Genomic DNA, 10,492 nt, shown 5'->3' on the forward strand with positions numbered 1-10,492 from the left:
TTGATTTAATCAATTGAAACTCGGAATACTAAATTTTCAACATGTCAAAAGATTTATGATCCACACAATTAAGAGAGTAAATAACTAAGGGAGTTTTTTTTTTTTTCATCAGCAAAAAGAAGAGAAATATATTGATGAAAACGAGCAAGAGTACAATGATCAACATAAAGATGCTAATGAAGAAGAAATTTGTTTAGAGGAATCGTATCCCAGCTAAGTTGGCACCAAAAATCCAATAGACAAAATGATCCCATCGTAGAAAAAAGATAGGCAGCAACAAGCTAACTAAGACACTAAATACACCACTTTCTCCCCTGGGAACAAAAGCAAAAAAAAAAAAAAAAAAAAAAAAAAAAAAAAGGAGGGAGAGGGGCTAATACTTTCTTCTTTTAGATTTGATTTTTCGAACCTCCTAGATGTTAAACATGAAGTCATTGGTAAATAATCCAGAGAATCGAGAGATTATCTTCACCCATAGAACTCCATCCACAAGTTTAATCTAGCAAATTTGTCAGATGTTAAAGAGAAGATTGTTTCTAGCTAACCAAGGGTTCCAACAATCACTAAGAAGATCTTTCCAGATATTCTTTTTGAAACTTTTGTAGCTAGACTTGAACCACCAAAAAGAAAGAGAACCCACTGAAATTATTCACACCAAATTGAAACCCCACTAACTAAGAATGAAAGACCAAACATATCAACTGAGAGGGGAATTTGTGCTAAACAAATGGGCTGATCTAAATTCCATGTGGGCCTTTGACCGTGCAACCGAGTTAACATGAAATGGGCATTGAGCCAAGCTAAATTAGCTTGGACTATGGGCTGAGATAAGTCCACGTATCGGATATAGACCGGGTGAAGGATCTTGATCGAAACTAAGTATGCGTGGTGGAGAATAACTGGGCTAAGATGACGAGGGCGACTCTTGACCAAGCTAAGAATCTTAGTCAAGGCAAAGTGCCGCTTGGAGTTCTTCTAAGCAATGAGTAAACGACACTTAATCGAGCAGAACATAGCGGATCAAGCTAGTAGAATTCTTCGGGAGCCAACCAGCCAGAGCTAGCTCAAACATGAAGTAGCCTAAGGCTTAACCAGTTGAACTTAGCCCAATTGAACGTAGCTCGGTGATTGTATACTACGTGGCCCAATTGGAGTTCAAGGAGAAAAACCAGCCAATAGTACGCGTCCATACCATTTGGCTGTTTTGTTGATGTTATTTGATAGCATTGACGCGTACACGTGTAAGGAAATGGGAGGGCAATGCATCCATACGTCTAGCAAAGGACGAGGTTCACAATCTTGGAAGGCAAGTGAATAGTATATAAAAGACACGCGACTCCACCAAGCAAGAGGTCTGCAATTTCTCCGTACCTAGAGCTATCCTTTCTTTTGTCTTTCTTCTCTTTTTAAGGGTGCTAACTAGACCGTTGGAGGGGTTTTCCAGCAACACACCCACCAGGTAGCTCACCATCGTTGTACTTTCAGGTCGCATGACACCATTCGGAATGACGTAGAGCTTAGACGAAAGTAGTACAAAAGCAAAGAATATTTACTCCTCGTGCTTCAGGAGGATACCGGAGGAGACTATCGAGAGGTGGCAGCAATTGATGGAGGCATTTGTTACCAGATTCAAAACCAACACAAAGACTCCTAAAGAAATCGACCATCTTTTGGGAGTGAAGATGGAGTCGAACTGTAACAACCCCTATCCATAATTAGCCACTAATCCGTATTTAATGATGTTAATGAGAGGATTAAAATAAATTATGTGTTTATTCTGCACTTTGTATGATTTTGGCTTTCTATCTGTTACTTATGGAAATATCTGTTTGGAATTCCACTTTAATATGTAAATCGAAAGCCTTATCGGCACCCGAAACTGAAATTGACTACACCGATGTGTTATTTGGAATTTTTAGAACCATATGGCAAATTTTATTAAAAATTGATTCAGTCTGATTCGTTAAGTTGCGTTTGGCAAGCCTGATGTTCTAATTAATGTATTTTTAGCACCATAGCTATATATGTAACCCTTAAGCTCATTTTGAGCTTATTTCTTTCATCCCTTGAGTGGAAAAAAATCTGGTGAGATATTTTAGAGAGAGAGGGAGCACAATTCTAAAGAGAAAAAGAAAGAGATTGAAGAGGAATTGAAGGAATTCACCAAGATTGTGCAAGTACCTAGCTAATTGAAGACTCTAGGTAAGAATTTAAGACTTAATTATGACTTTTAACCATCAAGTAGATCATTTCAAGAAGAATTTGTGATTATGTACAAGAGTTGGACCAAAGACGATGAATTTAGAGTTAATTCATACATGCATGCTTAGTTTAGTTTAATTTCATCATTTTGAACACGATTCATATCATCCTTTGAATTATCATGTTCCTTCACTTAAAATCATGTCTTGGGAAGAATTTCTTACATGCATGGAGCTTATGAGCTCAATTTGCTAGTTTCATGAGGTTTAAAGAAAAGATTTTACATGCATGTTGTATTCATAAACATTCATCATGTTTTAAGTTGAAATTGTGAGCTTTTAACAAACTCTTAGGCCATGATTTTATGAAATAATCCGTAATTCTTCATGTTTTACAAGTATACTATGTTATCTTAAGTTTTGGGGCCCAAGAGATGTGTTTTGAAGGTTGGAATTCAAGTTTTGAGCTTAAAGGTGCAATCTGGAAATTCCAGAATTTGCATTTACGCGCGAGCATGGGAGTTCATGCTTGAGCGACCAATCTGAGTGCGTGCACTCCGCTCGAGCGACCAAAAGTCCACTCGAGCGTGAATTGTAAGCTCCCAGAAGTTTCTTGTCTTTTTCAGATCGCTCGAGCGAAGGAATGTGCGCTCGAGCGACCATTCACATTTTGCATGTCCGCTCGAGCGAGGAAAGCTATGCTCGAGCGTGGACCTTATTTTTAGAAATTTTGCCTAAGTGTTCCAAGGCATGTTTTGGCATCCTCATTGCATCTTAGGCATTCCCAAGACCTAATTAAGCTTTGATAATGAGGTTATGGATTAGAAACATACTAAGGAATGAATGTACTAAGTCAAGGGATTGCAAGTGTGTATGTGTGTGTGTTTAAGCATTATGATAAGAAAGAACTAGAACCAACGTAATGAAAGCTAAGCCATGTTGGCCATGTGAATGTGTAATGATAAGATGTGCTTGTGTTATGTATTTTGTGGTTATAGGTCAAGACTCGAGGACTGATTGACAGCTTACTGGAACCACTGTGAATAACGTTATCGTAAAGATACGTTCATATGAATATGAAGTGTGATAAGCTATGATTTCTGAAATGATATCTGTTTATGTGAATGAACACCCCAAGTTTGAAATCTATTATGGCATCCATAGATAGTCCCAAGTCATGGGAGACGGCATGAAAATGCGGGTCCATGACATACAAGTTTACGAGATCTCGTTAACCACTTCATTGTGGTGATATGTGTTTAATCGGTATCCGAAACCAATTACTCTAGTCGGAAGACATTCTTTGATGTGTTCTATGGGATGTACCATTATTATGTTCTAATATGAGAATGATTATGCTCTGGTCTATTTTCTGCTTATGATATATTCGGATTTCGTTCACTAACCCCTTTATTGGGCTTTAGCGCATTGTGTGTATATATATGTATAGGTGAGCATTCTGGAGCCCGAGCCTGAAGGCTTTTTGTGTGGATCTGTGTTCCGTTGTCAGCCAACCATTGTGCCTCACGTGGAGGTTCCCAAAGCGTCCTGTGTTTGAGTTCTGTGGTTTCTGTTTATTTAAGACTTGATTTGATGTCATTGGCTGTACTTAAAATACTGTAATGTGTGTGGGTATAATGTATGGTTGACTACCGGTTATGTATATAAAGTTTTAAATATTCTGTTTCATATAAGTCAGCATAGCTCATTGGACAACTATATTTATGTATTTGCTTCCGCTAGCCCCTTAATCTTGTTAATCTGTTCAAAGGCCTTCGGTAATCCAAGGATTATTGGCCGGTTACGATGTTAAACCTATAGGGGCGGGATTGGGTCGTGACAGAGTGGTATCAGAGCACGAGTTATACCGCACACACGTGTCCATATGAGTTATAGGATGTCCTAGAAATGAAATAGGGACATTGCATTATCATGTGTAAGTATGTGAGCTATTATGAACACGTCCTTATTGGAAATGAAATGAAATGAAACCTTTGTGCATGATCAAAGAAGTTAAGTGGAATAACATGTAATATTAATTTCAATACCGAATGTGGAATCTATATGAACATGAACGTATGAAAGTAAGGGATCATGTGACTGTATATGAATTGAAATGAAAGTATAAACGCATCTGATATGAAATGAAATGTAAGAACAGTGAGAACTTTCCTTATATTAATAAGCACCCTGTTTGTGTGTAGCCAATGGAAAGGACAAGGAATATAGACGAATCTGAATCCTCTGATGCTAGAATTAGCCGGTTAGAAAGAATGGTTGAAGCCTTAACTGAAAATCTGAAACAACAGCAACAAGGGCAAATACATGTACTTGAACCAGCTAATTATGATATGGTAACACTGACACAGAAATACAATAAGATGAAACCATCAGAATTTCAGGGGGGCATTGAACCTTTGAAAGCTGGGGCTTGGGTCTTAGAAACTGAGAAAATATTTGAGGTATTTTCGTGTACTGAGGCACATAAGGTTTTGTTGGCAACATTCACACTCATGGAAGAAGCTAGGAGATAATGGATGTTAGTACGGAATGATAATGAAGGTGTGACATGGAATAGATTTAAAGAAGTTTTCTTCGAAAAATATTTTCCCCAATGCATCCGGGATAAGAAGATATCCGAATTTGAACAACTAAAACAAGGCAATATGACTGTGGCCGAATATGAAACAAATTCACCGAACTGGCCCAATATGCACCCCACATGATAGACACTGACTACAAAAAGGCTAGAAAATTTGAAGGTGGGCTTGACTTAGATGTGTTTGATCGAGTTGGCATCTTAAAATTACCAATATACGTGGATGTTCTTGATAGGGCCTTAATGTCCGAGGCAAACATAGCAGCCTTGAAAGTATCAAAATCAACATCATCAACTGAATCAAAAGAACGAAACAGAAGAAACAGAAGGTCGAAATGACTAGTAATTCGATGACCTCTGCGAATGAAAAATCTAGGGTAATAACCGTGAACAAAGAAAGCCGGGGAAGCAATGTGAACAATGGTATACCTAGTTGTAAAGAATGTGGGAAACAACATTGGGGCATTTGTCGCCGCCTATCAGGGGCTTGTTTTAGATGTGGTCAGAGAGGGCACTTGGCTAAATCTTGCCCGCGAACTCATCCGAACAACACTAGGTCTAATGCTAGTACGACTGGTTCTGTTCCTACACCCTAGTTCCAGAAAATGCTCGAAACACTGATACAACTGACGCAAGTATTACCTTAACTATGTGCAATTGTTTATATGGGAATTTGTGTGGAAGTGTACATTCCTTAACTTCATATAGATTGTGGACATGTTAATTGAACCAATTGAATTATTAGAATTATGAACCCCTAGTTATTGACTGCCTCGAAAACTTGCTAATTTTGTGTAAGATGCCCAAAGCCCTATAACGAATTACCTGAGCTTTGGGAATTGTTGAGTGTAGACGTCCCCGAACGCCCCGGGAGGAACGAGTCCCCCCGTTCTGTTCGTTTTGGGCTCACTACAGTTCGGACTCTCAAATTGTCACGGTTCTAAATCTGAACCAAAGATTCCAAATCCGGCAAATCATTTTGAGAAAACAGATTTTTTGTAAAGAAATGCCAAACATGGACTGCTTTGCCAAATACAGAGTCGCCACCTAAATGTTTTATTTTGGGGAAATTTAGGAAACCCTGACTCGTTGCCTAAGGCCACGTGTCTGTCATCACCAAAGTTGCCTCGGCTCGGCAACTTGGGTACGATTGGGGAAGGTCACTTCGTGAGCACCCCCGCTCGCCCGATCAAAGATCGGCCTCTACTAACCATGATATCTATTTTTGAAAACGTTATGTGTTCTTATCCCGGTTATTAGCCTAGATTTACTATGTGATGCGCACAGCATACAAGTATAGACTAGGTCGCCTGAATTGGAACAAAACATTTCATGTTTGTTTATTTTGAAAATGGTTTGATGGTGCTACCTACAAGTAGGCTAAGACGTGGATTTGCCACCCTGAGGTGGGCTTAGAAAATATGATTTTGCCACTCTCAAGTGGGCTTAAAACTCGCATTCAATGAATTGTTCCAATTCAGATAACCCAACCTTCACCCACAGGCATTCAGGCAGATATATCACATAAGCAATTAGCCTCATGGTAAGCATGCTATCATGGCAATCACTCACACGCATGCAAGGATGCTAAAGCATAAAACTTACCGAGTACTCCAAGCCAAAACAGAAGCTAATTAGAAATCCATGCATGATCCTAACTATACAGAAATGCCTAATGCAACATATGCAAAAATGCAACTATAGCAGGCTCGGCTATTCTAAACATGGCATATGAAATGCTACAGCTAACATGTATTCAATTTGGAATTGAAAATACAATGCATGCGCCGAGACCGGTGCATGCAAAACAGATGAATGAATGCAAACATGCTATCATACTATATGCTAATTGAAACATGCCCTAATCTAACCATCATAAGCTGGTAAATAAAAGGGAGAAAGACGTGGGGTTGGAAGACAAACATCACACGCATGCATACTTATTACAGTTGTGCCCTCGCGCAGAGGGTCTGAATAAATAATATACAGTCCCGAATAAATAGTACAGTCCGAATAAGTACAAAATCCTAATTAATTAACAAATTAATCTAGGAAAGCAGTAAATTGCACGCAAATCTGCGGACCGCCTCAGCTCTGTTCCAAATGATGGATGATGCATGCTCGAGTTGCCTTTGTCGAAAAACCCCTTGTGATGCCCCGGTTTGCCTCTGTTTGCAATTGTTCTTGGAATACGAGCCAAGCTCCGGAAGGCTGTTGATTTCTGATTTGCTGCAACAGAGAGCAAAAAAGGGGCATGGCAAAGTATTTTCACATATGTATGCATGACTACTCTTCAGAGAGTGTAGTCCTCGATCCTCGTGCCACCAATCACGCATCTCGATGCATGATGGCGAGGGGTCGAATTGCACGACTCAATATGAAATGAATGCACGTGAAAACACAACAAGGCCTAGACTCCATCATGGATAATCCGGAGTGTCGGTGACCGAGGAATTGAGACACGTTTCGTCACTTGGAATACGAAACACCCCTCGTTTCCCATGCTTGGACTAACACCTATCCCAAACACAATGCAATATGCATGACATGCATGAATGCAATTCTAACATGCAACCTAGCATACACAATGCTATGAAATGGCATGCACAATGCGCAATGTAACATGGCATACACGATGCTCTAACATCCAACCTAACATACGCGATGTTATGAATTGAAATGGCATACACAATGCACAATGGACTTACACCAATATGAGTGGGCCTCGGCCACACTCAAACCAGTAGCCATAAGATGAAAAATGAGACACTCGAGATGCGTGCACACATGCACGCAAATCGAGGACCGATCCTAAGGCACAAATGCCACTCTAACAAAGCATGGCAAGGCACAAAATATGTCATACAAACATGCAAATTCCAGCACTAAAATATGATGCTAAACAGCCTTGAAACATGGCAATATGGCACCTGATGCACGGAATGGTCCCGAAACACAAAACTAGGCACATGCATTGACCTATAGCTATACAAAACATGCATTTTTTGATCATGAAGCATGAAGATAGAGGCAAGAGAGTCCCAAAAAATGCATATTTTCAGTTTATAACAAGTCTCAAAAATGAACACAAATAGGGCTAATCTATCATGCAAAAATGGCCCTAAAAGAGAGATTAAACACAAGGGACAGCAGCTGGCCCCAAATGGCAAAGAGCCCTTCAACAAAGTTGAATAGGGGCTCAAAACAAGGCACTTTACAGTTTACATCAAGCCACGAAAATAATCACAAATAAGGCCAAACTATCATGCAAGAAAAGGCCTAAAAGAGGGGTAAAGAGACAAGTGGTAGCTGCTGTTCTCAAATAGAGGAGAGCCCTTCAACAAAGTTGAATATGGGCTCAAAAAAAGACATTTAACAGTTTACGGAAAAGTCCAAAATAGCTCACAAATAAGTCTAAAATACTATGCAAAAATTGGCCTAAAAAAGAGATAAAGAGGCAAGTGATAGTAGGAGACCTCAAATAGAGGAGAGCCCTTCAACAATGTTGAAGAGGGGCTCAAACAAAGGTATTTTACAGTTTACATCAAGTCTCGAAAATAATCGCAAGTAGGCCCAAAATATCATGCAAGAAAAAGGCCTAAAAAAGGGATAAAGAAGCAAGTGATAGTAGGAGACCTCAAACAGCAAGAGGTCCTTGATCAAACATGAAAATAAGCTCAAAATATGGCTATTTACAGTTTGGGTTGGAGCCCAAAAATGCTTGAAAGAAAGGCTTAGATATAGAGCAAGAAAATGGAGAAAGAGGACTCACCCTTGAAGACCAATTAACCAACAGCTTTTGGTTGAAGAAATGATGCTCCTAACCTCTGGAAATAACCTCCAAGTTTCTGGAATGGAGTATGGAGGTGTGGTGCTATGAGGTGGTGTAGAAATGGTCCAAGAACAAAGGTATTTGATGGTTTGAATGAGAGAGATGGAGGATGTATGTATGCAAGACTCCAATTGGTTTTTGTCAACCCCTAGAAATGGTGGAGAGGTGCTGGTCTTATAGAGGGAGAGAGGCAAGGAAAGGGGGAGAAAAATCAAATTCAAATTTTCCCTCCAAAAGACCCCCCCTCGGATACAGGATCTGGGGGGAAACAGAGGGTACAGCTGGAAGGAACCAGGTGAGAGGATTCTGGCCGACCAGGTTCAGAAGGTTCAGGGGGCCGGCCGGCCACCTCCCCTGGTCGGCCGACCAGGGGTCAAAAGGGTCAATCACAATTTCTAGTCGGCCTACCTAGAAAGGTGGCCTCCCAAATGAGCACAACACAGCCTTGCAGAGAAAAACCAGAAACAGTGACCTAGGAGAGAGAAAATCTAGCTTTTTAGAGGGGTTCAAAAGGGTCAGAGACAATTGTTGGTCGGCCTGTTCATATTGGTGGCCTCCCAGGTGTGTACAACACAAATATGGGGTTTAGGGTTGAAGAAAGTGGCCCCGGGGTGGTCAACATTAGCTTTTTAGTGAGGAAAATGGGCAACGGAGAGCGATGAAGAAACAAAGCTGGCTTTTCAGAACAATTGCTGGCCTCCCACCCTCCTACAAGCTTCCTAACAATGAAAATAAGGTCTCCACCAAAAAAGAAACAAAACGGATGCAAAACCGAGGTTCGGGGCACCGAAACGCGCGGCCTGGGGCCCCGAAAATGGGCTGTTAAGCACCGGAGGTGGCGTTCAACCACGAAGTTGGTTTCTCGGGCCACAGTGTCCCTCAAAAGGGAGGAAATAAGCTGCATGCCAAAAAGCGGAGCAAACGGAGGTGGTTAAGCGGTCCCGAACCGAGGCACACGGCCGACAGCTCCGAAAACCGAGAACCGGGCTCCAAACGGAAAAAATGGCCTACGACCATGAAACGTAGCCTACGGCCACTGCGAGATGATCTACGAGACCTCGCCCTCCCTTCGGGAAGAGGAAACAGAGAAAACAGGACCTAGTTCGCCAACCGAAGCAAAGCACAAAAGAGCCCCAAAGTCCGGAGGCAAGGCTCGCAGCCGAGACTCTAAAACTTCTGAACGAGCATGATATGCAATATCACCGAGCGCTCAAGTGGTGACGTCTGAGTCTTATGGTCGGTCAAAAATAGGGTGTCTACAGTTGCCCCTCTTTGACAGAACTCGAAAGTCATAAGTGACGGGAGTGAATGTCAAAGCCCCGAGACGACCCATTTTTGACAAGGCCGAAGACTTAAACAAACAGGGGAGATAAACAGAGATGTGCCCACAGGCAGGGGCGAAATGCAACCGACGATGCAAGAAGCCAAAGGTAACTTAATGATCATGCAAATGCAGCAAGCTGTAATGAAGCACATATTCACAATAGATGCAACAGTTTTAAGCAAGAATGCAAAGCAATACTACATCTCATGCAGTTAAGAATACGGAGAATTATTCAATCCTCGCCACGTCTCACACAGGGAAGATACAATACCTGCGTGGTTCGTCCAGTCGCACCATCCTCAAATGAACCGTACATACAATATTGTGCACTAAAAAGAGAGAAACTCAACAAGCACAACATTGTTAACAACATATTTTCAAAGCGATATTGAATGCAGACAATCGCGACGTCGATAGAAAAGTGCATCGCAATGCGAGGAGTAAAGCGCGTAACAACGCAGGTTAAGTATGAGGATATGACAACACCCGTGAAACATGCACAGTGGTATGAGTGGTGTGCATGAGAATGCAAGTGA

This window comes from Camellia sinensis, chromosome 9 (assembly GCF_055761805.1).
Source record: "Camellia sinensis isolate YWXY chromosome 9, ASM5576180v1, whole genome shotgun sequence".
Taxonomy (NCBI): domain Eukaryota; kingdom Viridiplantae; phylum Streptophyta; class Magnoliopsida; order Ericales; family Theaceae; genus Camellia; species Camellia sinensis.